General features: G+C 42.2%; 1 long non-coding RNA gene across 1 annotated transcript in view; it reads left to right on the top strand.

Moving 5' to 3' along the window:
* Nucleotides 1-301: 301 nt before the first annotated feature.
* LOC135188065 (uncharacterized) overlaps nt 302-14,587 on the top strand; it is a 78,836-nt gene continuing 64,550 nt past the window's right edge. Inside the window, exon 1 of the long non-coding RNA XR_010307552.1 lies at nt 302-363. This is a non-coding gene — a long non-coding RNA (uncharacterized LOC135188065). The remainder of the gene's footprint in view (nt 364-14,587) is intronic.

The raw sequence follows: 14,587 nt of genomic DNA on the forward strand, positions 1-14,587 counted from the left end.
CGCGAGCCAGAGAATCGCGAACTGCAAAGCCGAAAGCAGCCGCTACAAGCCACGAGCCGAAGAAGCCGCTCGCTCCGTTCCGCACGGCAGCCGCTGCCGCGCCGACGTTAACCACCGCGGGGGAAACGGCTTTCTTTGCCCTGCTGCGCTTGCGAAGTCCTCAGCTGCAGACTGCTCGCTCTCTCTCTCTGGCGGCAAGCACGACGTAAAGCAAAGCTGCAACTCTCCGGAAAGTTTTCCGCCGTCGGAGTGTGTCCCCTTTTCCGGCAAAGCCGCCGCATCGCAGCTCTCCCTCTGGCTTTGTTTACTCATGCGACCGCACCGTCCCTTTTGGATTATCTGGAAGGCTGTGGAAACTGAGTCGTGAGTAACCGAATATTTGGGTATAAATTCTCTCTAAGGTTCTTCCCAGCCGCTTCTTTAGCGGCCGAAGGGTCCCTTTTGTGGACCATTTGCCGCGTATCTCTTCCCCAGTTTGAATTACTGTTTGTAAGTCTCTGTTTTTTGCTTAAATTGCTGGTATTGCTTGCATGTACATTCTGTGTAAATACTTAACCACAACCCAATAGCCTAATCTCTAAATAGAAATTGTAAAGTTCCGGTGGGAAATTTTAAATTAATAAATAATAAATCTTAATATTCCCGTCTGAGTAAATATTAATGATTTCATAACAACACTTTTCTATTAAAAAATCCTGTTTGTAGAAAAGCCTATATGCTGCCTTCTGAAATCAGTGGCACACATTTTTAAATTTCGATTGCATAATGTTTAAAGGAATTATTTACAGAAATAGTTTTGCTCAAAAATAAGTAAATTGGTGTATTTTTAGCTGTGATACCTTAGCATGAAAGTACACATGAGAGGAACTGGATATGCATATCGAGGTATTATGTATATCCACCCTTATTTTGCGTATCATAGGAGAGAAAATAAGGTGAGAAAAGTGTAACAGAGTGTTCTAATTTGTTGTAAAACGAAGATGCTTCAGGACAAGTAGAGCTAGGGCTAAATAACTAAAATTTTGTGATTAATTTCTCCATCCTGATTTTTTTTAGAAAAACTTTGCTATTTTTTATTTCTAAATTATTTCTAAGGATAGAGAATAACTCTCAGGGTTTTGTTTTGTCTGTTTGTGGGTTGTTGTTTTTTTCAATGCTTATTTTTCTCTGCTAATTTTCTGGTGTTACTGGCTATGTGGGTAAGAGCTGTCTTAGTGCACTTTTAAGCTCATACTTGATACTTCTACGGGTTTGTACAGTAATCAGATCTAGATTGTCATCAGTAATGTGCTGTATGTTTTCAAGTCTTCAGTAGCAAGGTTTCGCACCACAGTGCCATGTTTTTCAGAGGCCAATTATGAACAGAAAGGATGGTGGTGCAGGTTGCGGTCTTCTCAGGGAGTAAAGACAGGAAATTCTATTTTACCAAAGAGATGCCATTAGAGAAGAATTATCTCAGTGTTTTCAGGTCAAAGTGGGCAAAACATAAGTATTAGGAACAAGCAGGAAAAAATAAAATGTAAAAGGAGCAACAGGAGGCTAAAGGACTTGATGGTATTTTGGAGTCTTTGGGCATGTTTAGATGTGCAGTGGGGTCTCAGAATGAGTCCATTTTTTATTTAAGGACATTCCCATACCTGGAAAAGAGTGAGTGTTGCTTAGCAAATGAAGTTGCCCAGAATTACAGTCTAAAACTGAGTGAAATCTGAAGAAGGGAAATAGAAGAGGGTATTAAGTCTAGCAGAGTTAGTTCTCAAACTGTAATGTGGCCCCCAAAAAAGTGGAACATTTTTTTATAAGCAAATCAGAAACAGGAATTTTGCCTTAGCATGTGCCAAGAGGCAACTGGATACTAAGGGAGCTCTGTGGATAGATTTGGCCATTTTTTGGAAAATCCTAGGCTAGCTTGTGAAAAGGGAAAAAAAAAACCTACAAATTAGTTACTGGTTAAAAGATAAAAGTAAGAAGAAATTGTTTGTGTTTTTGAGGGAGGATGAATAGTGAAATTGATGAGACGGTGTTCCAAAGATCTCAGGATGGGACCAGTGCTGTACAGTGTATTTCTGGATGATGTGGAAAATGGAGTTAATATATATGTAGATGATAAACAGTTATTCGAAGGCTGTCCAAGCTACAGCTAACTATGAAGAAATACAGAAGATACCTACATTTGTAAGTTATCAGGTGATGATAAAACAAAGGTTGAATTTTGCATGAATAATTGCAAAAGTACTGCAGATGGCACATCCGTAGCTGTGAACACCAGAATGTTTTCTAAATTGGCTATAACCAAACGGAAAGAGAGTCTTGGAGGCAGAATGGGAAACTCTTCAAAGACAAACACCACAAATTGTTAGGAGGGAAATAGACAAACGGCATGGTGGAATGTCATGATAAACCACTGAATAAAATACGATGCCGCATCTCAAACATTGTATTCAGTTCAGGTTCTCCTCATCTTCAAAAGAAGATGATCTGCTGTCTCTGAACTAAGGTAACCAAAGATACGAAGTTGTTTCCATAGGAGAAGACCATCAAACATACCCAAACTTGGGGGTGAGATGCCAGAAGACCTGATAATAGCTGGGGCAGTACACAAAAAAGCTAATTTGAGAAGGTCCAGTCTCTGTTTCTTGCATTGCATAATAGAGCAGTTTTGATTAAACAATACCAAGCAGCAGGTGTTTGGTGTCATTGTTAGAAACTATGGATTTAAATGATTCTATGATAAAGTACAGTTTACTCAGAGATAAAAAAAATCCAAACATATTCAAAGATAGGACTCTACAAATTCATGGAAGTCAGAGTTGTCATAGGTTATTTAACACTGCTAGCACTGATGTGGATAAAATTCTCAAGAAGGAAAGCCACTGTTCATGCCTGGAAACAGCAGTGGTTACTCTGAGATTCACAAGCCTGTGCTTCTCGGGTGTTTGCTGCAACTGTTTGCTGAAGAGACTGTGGGCTCAACTTTTATGGCACTGATGCTCTCATGCATCCAGTCAGATGCAGATGGTGCTGCAGTGCCATTGCTGTGAGGCAGAAAGAGCCAGTTGTTGCATGGACAAGGAGGTTTCACATGTGTGGTGTAGAAACTAAGCTCTGGAAAAGCAAAATCGCGTTTGATTGTTGGTATCTCCTTGCTGTGAGTTGCAGCACTACCATGGATGATTCAGGCTCTTACACCTTTAGCTCTGCCAAGACTGTGTTAACTAGAGTGACAGCTTTTCCCTGGAGACCTGTGGGAAAGTTCAGATTTTCCCTGACGCATCAAGATGCTTTAGTACTGCTCTTAGAGTTCAGCTGGTGGTCTATCTGAAAGGGATGAGTATTTCCCTATAGGTTCTTGATTAAAACAAGGCTAGGGCCTTGTTTTTGACAAAACAAATCTCAGTATCATTTTCTGCTTCTTCAGTTAAACACTGGTGATGACTTAGACTTAAGGGAAGTATGAACATTTCACAGTGCCATTTGTGGTACCCAAGGATCTTTAGTTTTGATTTGCTTGTGTCAATTAATTTGAGGAGTGAAATCAACCAGCAGTCATTAAACACAGTATACATGATGCACCACAGCAATATATGCAGAAGGTGTTGTTTTTTTCTTCATGTCTATTCATACATATGTGAGTTGTCCATGCATATCTCAAATCCACTCTCATTTCCCTGTGGTTAGTTGCATGCATGTCAGATGTGGGCATAAACATGCATGCAGATAAAACAAGAACTCCTTTGCTTTCATTTCCCCTATTTAATCATGAAGCAGGTTGCTTTGTTGCTTTGAAGCCATGATTCACGCTTCTTCTGAGCCAAGTACACCTCCATCCTCAGCCTTTCACAATGCCATCCTTATCCCAATACCATCTGCATGTGACATGAAAGAAAGTGGGGTGACACTGGCACTGCTCATCCCTTTTCTGAGATTCTTTGTCAAATCAATCAGTTACCATATAAAGCTATTAGAGACCTTCATGAAGGACCTTTTGTTTCCCTTGTGGCTTACAGAAAGCAGTAGCAATTTCTAGAGAGAAAAAAAGTTGGGTGAATATAATGCCTCATAAGAAACAGTCCTGTTAATAAAAAGAGTACATATGTGGCCTGTGTCCCTGAATCTGTTATCTTCTGCACTTGTTAATGAGTAGGTTCTTGGCATTGCAGCATGTTTGGCTATGTTTATCTCCTAGGAGATAGTTACATGCCTTGGAAGGCATTTCTTGAGATGTTTGTAGTCTGAATATGCCTTCTAAGGCAAACAAAAGGTCCATAATGAAAAATGAGATTGTTTCGAGCTTTCCCTACTACAGGGAAACTTGAGAAACATTTAAGTCTTTGGTAATTGAAGCATCCGTATTACTTTTAATGCTGCTGTGAGGTTTCAGATGCATATTGTGAGCATCCTACTGGTTTGTTGGGGCAGTCTGCAAGCAGATTTCATAAAAGATGCAACAATCTCCAAGGCCTGTTAATGGCAAATTAAACTGCGTTGAGGGAAAAAAAGAAAAGCAACACATAACAGAATAAAAAAGGGCCAGGTGTTGAACAGTCTGGTTAGATGTCTGTATTCTCCAATAGTTAGACTCTGTTTTGTAATCCAAGAGTTTGTGATTGCTAGAATTTTATAGTTCCGTCTTAGTTTGGAAAGGTAGGTCTTTTTAAGTGCATCTGCCCTAACACTGGTAGTATCTGACCTGACAGTACATAATACTTGAAAGGAGATTGAAGTTTCACGTACCAGGTAAACCTTGTTTGCACTGACATCTGTTTTTATGGCTGCCTACATAGCTGAAAAAAAACCCAACTCGTGTATATTTCAAATCACACTTTTTCCTTGCATATGTGTAGCTATAAGACCATGCTCTTTCAACTATACTCAGTTTTTAAGGAAGAAAGGCAAAATAAAAATGGGAAAGGGAAAATCTAACTCCAGAACTTTCAGGTTATCTTCATAAATCAAAGCTAGACAAAATGGAGGGGAAAAAAAAAGGCCCAGCACAAGAATTCTTTGAGGATTAGCTTTGTGCTCAGTGCTGCATTTCATGCTTTACCATGTTTTTATTTCTGTACCTAAGATGGACATTCACTTTTAGCAAAACCTCTTATAAATGGGAATTCTCAGCCACAAAGAATACGCACATTGGCTGAAAAAAGCTGAAACTGCAACAAGTAAGCTCTCTATAAAATATTTCTTTATCCTTTTAATTAATGGCAAAATAAAAGATGTGTTCTTAGATTAAGGTAATACCGGAGAGATTTCAGATTCTTAAGCAGTGCTTTTATATTTATACAGCTAGATATGGGGCAACTAACACACCTTTTTGCTACCTTCAGAAGCTGCAGCTCTGGTTGCTATGACAACACAAAACCTCTTCTTGCTTTCTTTCTGTCACTAAGGATGAAAGCTTTAGGAAATGTCATGTCTGGGAAATGCTACCCTGACAGCAGTTTTCTCAGACTCCCTCTCAACACTGCCAGCCTTGTTGCTTTAAGCCATATTTGAAAGGAGGGAAACTGCTGCTTGCATGACATCTCTGAAGCCTCTGAAAGTGACTTGCTTACCACTGCCAGGTGCACCAGAGCTCAGGATCACAGAGACCTCATCCTTTAAAACCACAGGATGTTTTGCTTTGTTGTGGTGGTGGTGGCTGGTGGGGTTTTTTGGTTGGTTGGGTTTTGGGTTAGTTTTGGTTTTTTTCCTGGCAGTATGTCCTGGCATGTTGATACCGCCAAATTTACTTGGGAAGCAAATTTCATGGCTATATTTCTACAGAATGACACAAATTAGTTCTGGGACATCAAATTCTCCAGTATTGTAAACTGAAACACACAAGCACAGCCAGTTTGATTTCAGGAATGCAGCTATACTCAAAATGTTAGATTTTTTTCCCTTCTGTTTAGTGTTTTGTTGTTTAATATTACTTTCATGGACGAATAACCTTCCTAGTTCATCATATTGAATGTTCAGTAAGCTTGTTTTCACTTACAAAAAGTTATTTTCTATGGCTGTGAATGGTAGATCTCACTGGGAAATATGTGCATTGTGATGCCAATGGTATGAAATTATTTAATATAAGGCTGATATTAATAAGAATCTTAACTACTATTAATATAAAAATTCTTGCATTAACTTATTTGTAGGGTCATTGTGTTCTGTGGTCAAAGATATTTACAGAATATGTACAATACATTTTAAACAGTTATGCAAAGCCAGAAAAATCTGAACAATAAACGTGGAAAAGATATGCAGTGCAATATGCTGCTTGCCCTGCAGGGGGAAATTTGACAGGCTCCTTGTTGCCAAACATGGGCAGCTAGGCACAAGGTACAGAGTTAAGCAGGGATCCTTTAGGTAAGCAGGCAACCTTTTCACAGAGAGGCTTTACAGAAATTATTTACTCGCAGGTTAATGTCTCTGGAATCTTCCTGGGACTGCGTTTATTATCCAGAGAGTGTGGTACATGCTGTTCAAACACAAAGCAAAGTAGCTTTGAGCCATGTGCTGGCTGCTGGGGAGCTTCCCGTGGTTCGCAGGCTGGGCTGGCCATGGCAGTGGCAGTGGCTCTCTTCTGCTTTTGGGCAGAATTCCCTTGGGGCTCTGGGACGTTTCCCAGCTAGGACATAGGTATATGTGTGGAGGCTTTGAATTAGTTGAGGCAACTCAAGAAGGCAGGAATTACAAAAATATGTAGTTATTTTTATTTCCAAAAGCCCTGCCCACAAACTATATACAAACCAGTTCAATTTGGATTCTAATTCGGTCAGAAAAATCTTCACAAGGATGCTTATGGTCAATTTAGTAATTTAGGAGAATCAGAAAATTGGATAAGGTTTAGCCACAAAATGGCTCTGCCCCACTTATAAATAGGCAGTGTTGGAACTGCTCAGCATGTTCTCATGAATGGTGGCGATTCGCGGTAGCAGCAGATCCTTCCATCAGGAAGTCAGGGTGCGGTGGTCCAAAAGCAAGAATTGCCCACTTTTCTCTTCACCGTCCTCCAAAATGCTCCTCAAGGTCCAGGTCAGTGTCTGCCTAGGCAGTGTCTCTTCTGGTAAACTTGAAGCACTTAAGTCTCCAGGTAGTTCAAGCCCAAAACATCAGGGTTAAGCTGGTCAAGAAGCACGAGGCAGAGCATGTTGTCTGAGCAAAGCAGTGAGGCAGGGCAGAGCAGAGCAGAGCAGTGACTGCTTGCATTTAGTTCCATTTATATTATTTGCCCAAGTGTAATGGCTCTTTTGGCCACAGAGACTCACCAATCAGAATGGCACTTTGCCAAACTGACCATAACATAATGGCCCAAGCCTTTGTTTTCCTCCTATACTTGCTTCCTCCATCAGCAGAAGGGTGGGTAAAGTCAGGACACGTTTTAGGTTTATTAGCCTTCCATGACAGGGTTTCAGAATTTCCCAGGGCTCACAGACTGTGCAGGTCTCAGGCTCTTCAACAGTGTCCTGGTTCACTTGATCTGTTGAAGCTGTGGTGAGGTCTGGCTGAGAAACAGATACTGGAAGTGGCTTATCAATCACAAGGCTGCAACTTCGTGCTTGCAGCGGTGCAGCTCTCGGGGACACTAGGCTCACCCGGGCTTACCCCTTTCACTATGGTCTAGGCAACTGTTGCCTGCTGGCAGGGTTCTTGGTAAAACTGGGGAGGCTGGAATTCAGCCCGTGGTTCCTTTACAAGGCACTGGGACTGGCCATGGTTTCAGTCAGCATTTGACAGTGATTTTTTGCCTATGAGCAATACACTGGGCACTTTTGATTCTCCTGGGTAAACTAAGGCACGGTAAAGATCTCAGGTGGACCATGCAACCAGGCACAAAACTATAAGGTACCTTGTTTACAGTCTGGCTTGTATTTATAACTGCCCCAGAATTAATTTGGCCATTGACAACATAGGAAAAACCAAAACATTACCAATGGTGTAGAGAGATGTGGCCAGACTCCACCCGGGCAGCAGCAGAATCTCTACTACAGACAGAGCTACTGTTTTAAACTATAACACGGACAGAGCATTAACAAAATCCATGACTTACAAGCTTGGGGTTTTTTCCTTCCCTTCCATGCCTTATTTCCCCCCCCAGGGCTGTTACCTTAGCTGGCCCTTTATCTCTTCCTCTGCTCCTCTCCCACAGGGGAGCCTCTCTAGCTCCTGAGAACCAAGGCCGTTCTACACAGCTCTTTTTTCCCCTTTAGTTTCTCCTTTTTGCATTGCTACACAATGGAATGGCATTTATCCAAATTTGGGCAAAAGCCTTTGACTTTCACAAGGTGAGCATCCACCAGGTGCGTGCACAAGGTGTGGACATGAGCAAAACATGTCCGAACAAGCTTTTGTCATCAGACCGACTGATGTCTGGTCCTTTGTCCCTTTCCCACATTGCCCTAGACAGGGGGAAGGGGAGAGGACATTTGTTTGAGACGTGTTCTGGATATATTTTAGGCCATTTGTCCCTACCACCACACATGGGTGGGCATAGATTTAGTTTCTTCTCATGGTTTTTACGAGATCTGTGAAATTAGAAATATATTGGACTTATTTTACAATGAAAATTAGATACAATGTGTGTACCCTTGTGTAAGGTTAAAAATTACACCTAAAATAAAACCACCAGACTAGCTCAGAAGGTTTGGAAGCAAAATGAAGCTATATTTACAGCAAGCTAAAATCTAAAAGCATAAAATACAATGAGTATGTCCAAAATATATTTACATATATTTACAGTTATTTAAAATTTCATAAATAATGCCAAAAAAAGCACTTCAAATTGTTCTTCCACTCCCCTGGACAAGGGAACAATGGAATAGCTCTCCTCCCAGGTAGAGAGCTATCTGCTTAGTCATAAACAAAAAGTCTCAGTCAAGGTCAGCAAAGCCATGCTTAGAGATTAGCAAGCAGCCAGAGCGAAGAAGAGAAAAGGGAGGAAGAACAGTCCGTGCAGCATACTTTGTGTTATTTAACAATCCAATGGAATGATACAGACTTACCTATTAGTTTTCTTTTGCATTCAGTGCCCTGTTCAATTTACTTTTTATATTTTTTTTAATTCACTGTCATTGGAATTTTACTATATCTTGTTTTTAATTCAGAACCAGGATGGAGGGTTAGTTTTAAACTGCTACAGCACTTTCTGGGTTTTTTTTTGGGGGGGTTGTTGCTTTGTTTGTTTTGTTGTTTTTTTTAATAGCTGATCAATAAAAGAACAATATGGAATTTATTTTACTCAAAAATCTGAAGTAGAAAAATACTCATTTGGAAGGGCCAGATAATGTATAAAGGTATTCTTTCTAAAAGCAAGTTCTGTAGTACCTTGAAACATTTATTTATCTTCAGAAACTGGTAACTCTGAAATAATGGTTGAAAGCATTGTACAATATGCAAAATTTAATGTTGAAAATAACATTTTTAGATAACAAAATCTGTGTCTTAGATTTCACATTGTGATTCCTGGCTGGACTTGAATTTGCACTTTTTGTGGTTATCAGGCTTCCTTCCCAAACCCAGGAGTGTGCTTTGGGCTGTAGGTAAAACAAAAGTGTTGCCTTTCTGCATTGCTGTTGACGTAGGATGAACTGAATGAGTGTTCTGGCAATTGCTTTTGTACAGAAGGGTTGGTGTGGGTTTAACTTCTAGACATTAGCATCCCATAGTTGTGCAGTGGTGCACCTTCAAAATTCTGGAGTGGCAATAAGGAACTTGCTTTTCTTATGCTGGCAGGAAACAGCAGTGACAGTTGTCTTAACTTGTGATCGTTTATATGATAAAAGACATATGGAGTAATTTTGCATTTGTCTGTACTTAGACCTCTCTAGAATCTCTTGAGTTCGTGTGTGTGAGGACAGGCTTATTCAGTGTAAAAGTCCTGCATCTTACTGGCTTCAGTCAACATCACCCACCATGTCAGTTCATAGCTGCGGGAATCTGATGTAATGGAGAATAATAATGAGCAGTGTATAAGCATTTGACCTTCATTCTCACACTTCAAGATGCCTCCCACATGGGAGGAAAAGATAGTGGGACATCTGGCCCAGGGGAAAAAGAAGACATGATGTATGTGAAAGACTGGGCTGTACTTGCCTAGATTATGCTAATGTGTAAGCGCATGTTTTTAACCAACAGAAGATTATTTGTAAGCATGTACTCTGTGCTCAGGACTATATAAACAGAGGCATAACCAGCAATAAAGGTCTCCAGCTGGATTCACGTTGAACCGCGTGGAGTCCGTATTGATCCTCTCGCATATAGCAGAATTGATAAAGGCAGCAGGCGCTGGAAAATAGCCACTGTTGCTGTTTAAATGCTTGTATGCCAGTATTTTTCCACAGCAACCATTGTTCTGCACCACTGTATCTTCTGTGAGCACCACTGTGGAGGTGAGCAAAAAGTTGTCTTGAAAGGAACGAGCTCTGCATTTTCATGCTCTCCTGAGGAGCTAGAGGAAAGGCCTTTCATAGAAACTACTTCATTTACAAACATGACGGTACATAATCATGGACCTGAGGAGACCTGACACACATTTCATGCATAGTCTCTGCCTAAGTAAACAGAAGCCATAATTAGCAAACAAATTTGGACTGAGAAGGGCGAGTCATTAAAAGCTGAACATTTTTCCCAGAAAACTCGCAGAAATGCAATGATCAAATAGGCTTTACATTTGGAAAATCCCATAGGCAAATCTTTAATCAGTGCTGAAATGCTTTTCTGTCTGATGGCAGTAGATTTGTTTTGACACAGCATGGTGATGACTGTGGGTATGGCAGTCAGTTTTATTACATGAGCACAGTATTGGGCATCTGACAAGTGTGCTGCTTCTGCTGCAGATGTTGAATTGAGCACGATAGAGGCTGATTTTTTTTTTTTTCACATCTGAAGAGGTGATGGCAAAAGGCACTGCATGATCTGGCTGAAGACTGGGAGTGTGAGCAGATGACACTTGGTACTGCAGTCCAGATGAAGCTCTTTCTGGTGAACTTGGTTTCAAACACCAGATCTCATCCCTTGTAGAAAACCACATTTGTTCATGACACATGGACTTGGCTGTTCCAGCCTCCTGTCCCTATGCACATGTTGTGTGTGCACTTTCATAGGTATGGTAATGTTCAAATCAGCTAGGTCTTGCTGGTAGGAGAGTGAGAATTTATATGCCAAACACTGGGGGTTAGTGCCCATATGGATGATGGGCTAGGGTGGCTGCAATATCCCGGGGAAGCTGTTCTACAGGTTTGTTGGTGAGAGAGTGGAAGAGGGTCAGAGGGTCATAGCCCTGATCATGTGCTATTCCAGTATCGATGTAAAAGGATCGTGATTACTTTGTTTTTTCTTCTCTTATGGGCCTAACACTGGTACCTTTTATATAAAAATAAAAGCATAGTAATTAGTTACCATTGCCATAATGAAGAAGCACTTAATTAATGCATTGTTTATGCCACATCAAAGCCTAACAGGTTGTTTTCATCTGAGGCTGCTTCCCCAGGGCAAGGATTCTGCCAAGTTCTCAGAGCATTCATGCCCAATCACAGGGCATCTGCCTCTGAACAAAACACACATTATTTGCCTGGCAGTTATGTTACAAGGGTTCTCTGTGTCCTTCAGTGATAAACTGTCCACCTGTCTTGGAGGTGTTTTCACATATACACTTCAAGCAGAGGAGCAGGCTTCAGGGTGATAGGAATCTACTCTTTGTGCTCCCAGGGAGAAAGAAATAGCTGGTGTGGGTGGAGGACCCAATTTGAGCAAGACATTACAAGAATATCTGGAAAAGCTGTTAAAATCTAGAGGCATGGTAGTCTTTATGTAAGAGAAGTTCTCTAAAGGGAAGGAAGGAAGGGATGGGAGAGGCTGAATTAAGATGACTACATGGAGAGGATGCTTTGCATGGGGATAAGCATTCATTTGAGTGGCTGTTGTGGAGGGAGGGTGGGCTGCGGGGGGAATTCCTGTGTTCAGTCACCATGATGCATCCTGACATCGTGACTTGTTTTCTGCCTCACATAACACTGCTTATGTGGGTACCTGCTCTGGAAAGGCTGTTGGCAGCAAAGCTCAGCCAGAAGAGAAGGGTATTAGGATGCTTATACCTCTGATAAGTATTTCTCCCTTGCCACCTGCACCTACTGAGGCATCTGTGGAATGGTGAAATGGATTAGTAGGAGACGTTCCTCCACTGGCTCTGCTTGTGCTGCAAGGCTGGTTCCCACTGAGCAAGTGTCATGGTCCAAACAGTGGGCTCGTGGTGGTTCGTTAGTGTGATCTCAAAATGCAAAACACAGGCATCTCATGCCAAGGCGTTTTATTTCAGTGAACAGTGAAACTTTATTCTTTGTCCATAAGAAGTGAGTGAGAGGAGCAAGGGTGAAAGTAAAGTGAAGAAGGGAAAGGCAAGAGGTCCTGTAGCTGCCAACAGTGCAAGGGTTCCAAAGATGTCTCTCTGGTCCTAGGGTCCAGTCCTGCTGGTCCTTCTGTTCTTGTAGCCTTTTCTTGTTCCTGGAAGGGACCTCTTCTGTTGTAGTGAAATGTAGATATAAAGTTAAGAGCTAAAGCAGAAGCTCTTGAAGCTTTCACCTGTTGCTAGAGAGACATCTTTTTATATTCAATTTCATACCTGCCAATGACCAAACTGCCTCTCTCTGCCCCTTGTAACACCATGATGTTTACACACATGCTTAAGGAAGAGTGACGGAGGTGTGGTCCGGGCCTAAGGAGGCCAGTGGTCTGCCTTGGAGGCAGGTAGCCTGAGGCCAGGATGTGTGTTTTGGTATTATAATGATATTATAATGAGCAAATTCACTTGAGTTCATGGTTTCCTTAGCAACGCAGAAACATCAGTCTCTTATGATGGCAGTTCCATTCTTTGGCTTGGAGGGGATGGTCCTATACAGTGGAATCGTCCATCACAGGTGGCAACTGCAGACCATTGGTATCAGGCTGGTCTTCTCCCACAGAGGTTTGCATCTGTACCAGATTACATTGTGTGGAAACAGCAACTTAATAAGTAGCTTACTATGGGGTAGGCTGCTGTAGACTCATGCTAAGATGTTAACATAACTTTTGGTCAAAGTCCTTGAAGATAAGAGGGTCGCAATTCCTGATGACAGTGATGAGACAGATAATGCTCTTCAGACCACTGCTTACAGCAAGGTGGGGCAGAAAAAGTGCCAACCTCTGTGGCAGCTGTTTATTTGATCAACCACTGCCATGTTGCCGCCCCACATCCTTCTTGAGTCTTCCCTGCCTGGGGGGGGAGTAGGGATATTTTTCTTCTAAAGCAGAAAACTAAATAATCTCTGCACTTTGCTTTCCCACAGAAATACATTTAAAGCAGCTCTATATGTCATTCAAAAGTCAGGGAAGATGTGAAGAAGAGGGCAGACTATATAAATCAAGTCATGCCTGGCATGGTTCTCCCTGCTTTGTCTTTTTAAAAAATCACAAACTCAGAGATCAAACACTCCTCTGTAATGGCTTCCTGCATCAAATCCAGTAGTGGGTCAGATCCTTACTGTCGCGGAGGGAGATTCCCAGTGCCTACACCTATTTGGCGGAGGGGAGAAAATAATTAATGCGAGAGGATATTTATACAAATATATATATTTATTATCTTCCAATATTTCAACTCTCACCACCCTCAACCATTGAACTTTAATATTAAAAGGATTCTTTACACTGTTATGAAGACATTCTAGGATACATATCTACAGAAAGCTTATTCATAACTAGCAAACATTGAAACTATTAACAGAGAGAGTTTCCCCGTGGCTCAGTGCTGCCTGGGGTCTTATACTGTTTGCCCAGCAAAGCTGAGCTGAAAACTGCTCTCTGCTTTATGGCAGAGGTAATGGAAATTACAGAGGCATCTACTCACAGTTCTTATCAATGATTAATCACCCTCCGGGGCTGCGTCAGCCTATGGCAAGTGTCCAATTCTTCAGGGTCTCTGCCTGTGGACTTTAAGGCTGGAATCCTCCAGTGTCAGGGGAAATGGCAGGCTCTGGCCTTACTGCTGCTGGATCCTGCTGGCTGCTCTCTCCAGGGGTGCGCAGGCAGGATCTCCAGGTGCAGAGGCAGGACTCCATGCGGTCCAAGCACGGGTCCAACGCTTGCTCCTCAGGCTGATTGAACGCGGACAAGTGGGTCTGCTCCTGGCAACCCACGGCAGTGTGCACCCCAGGCACTCATACAAAGGCAGGCATACAGCTGCAAGGAAGCACGCGGGCAGGCAAGCAATGTGGCGGAGCCGCAAGTAATGTGGGGCAGACTGCACATGAGCCTGTGCACCCCTATCTATCAACTGTGGGCTGAGAGTTAATGGCCTCGTTGGCCACTCGAATGATCAATCAGGTTGGCTGCCAGCCCAACCCTACCACACAAGGTAAAACCCACAGGCTTGGACTGCAGGTATGGGAATCACATGGGCCCAGCACCAGGCAGCCACGAGCTGGGCATGTGGGGGCTTACACAATCAGGTGTCCCTTTGTTCTCGTTTACCCCTGATGCAGGCAGGGAGACATGTCCAGGCAGAGCAGGCATAAATAAGCCTGCTTTCGGGCCTACAGGCCCTCCACAACACTTACCTGCGGTAGTTTAAGGTAATTCC

The sequence above is a fragment of the Pogoniulus pusillus genome, chromosome 28 (assembly GCF_015220805.1).
Source record: "Pogoniulus pusillus isolate bPogPus1 chromosome 28, bPogPus1.pri, whole genome shotgun sequence".
In the NCBI taxonomy this organism is placed as follows: domain Eukaryota; kingdom Metazoa; phylum Chordata; class Aves; order Piciformes; family Lybiidae; genus Pogoniulus; species Pogoniulus pusillus.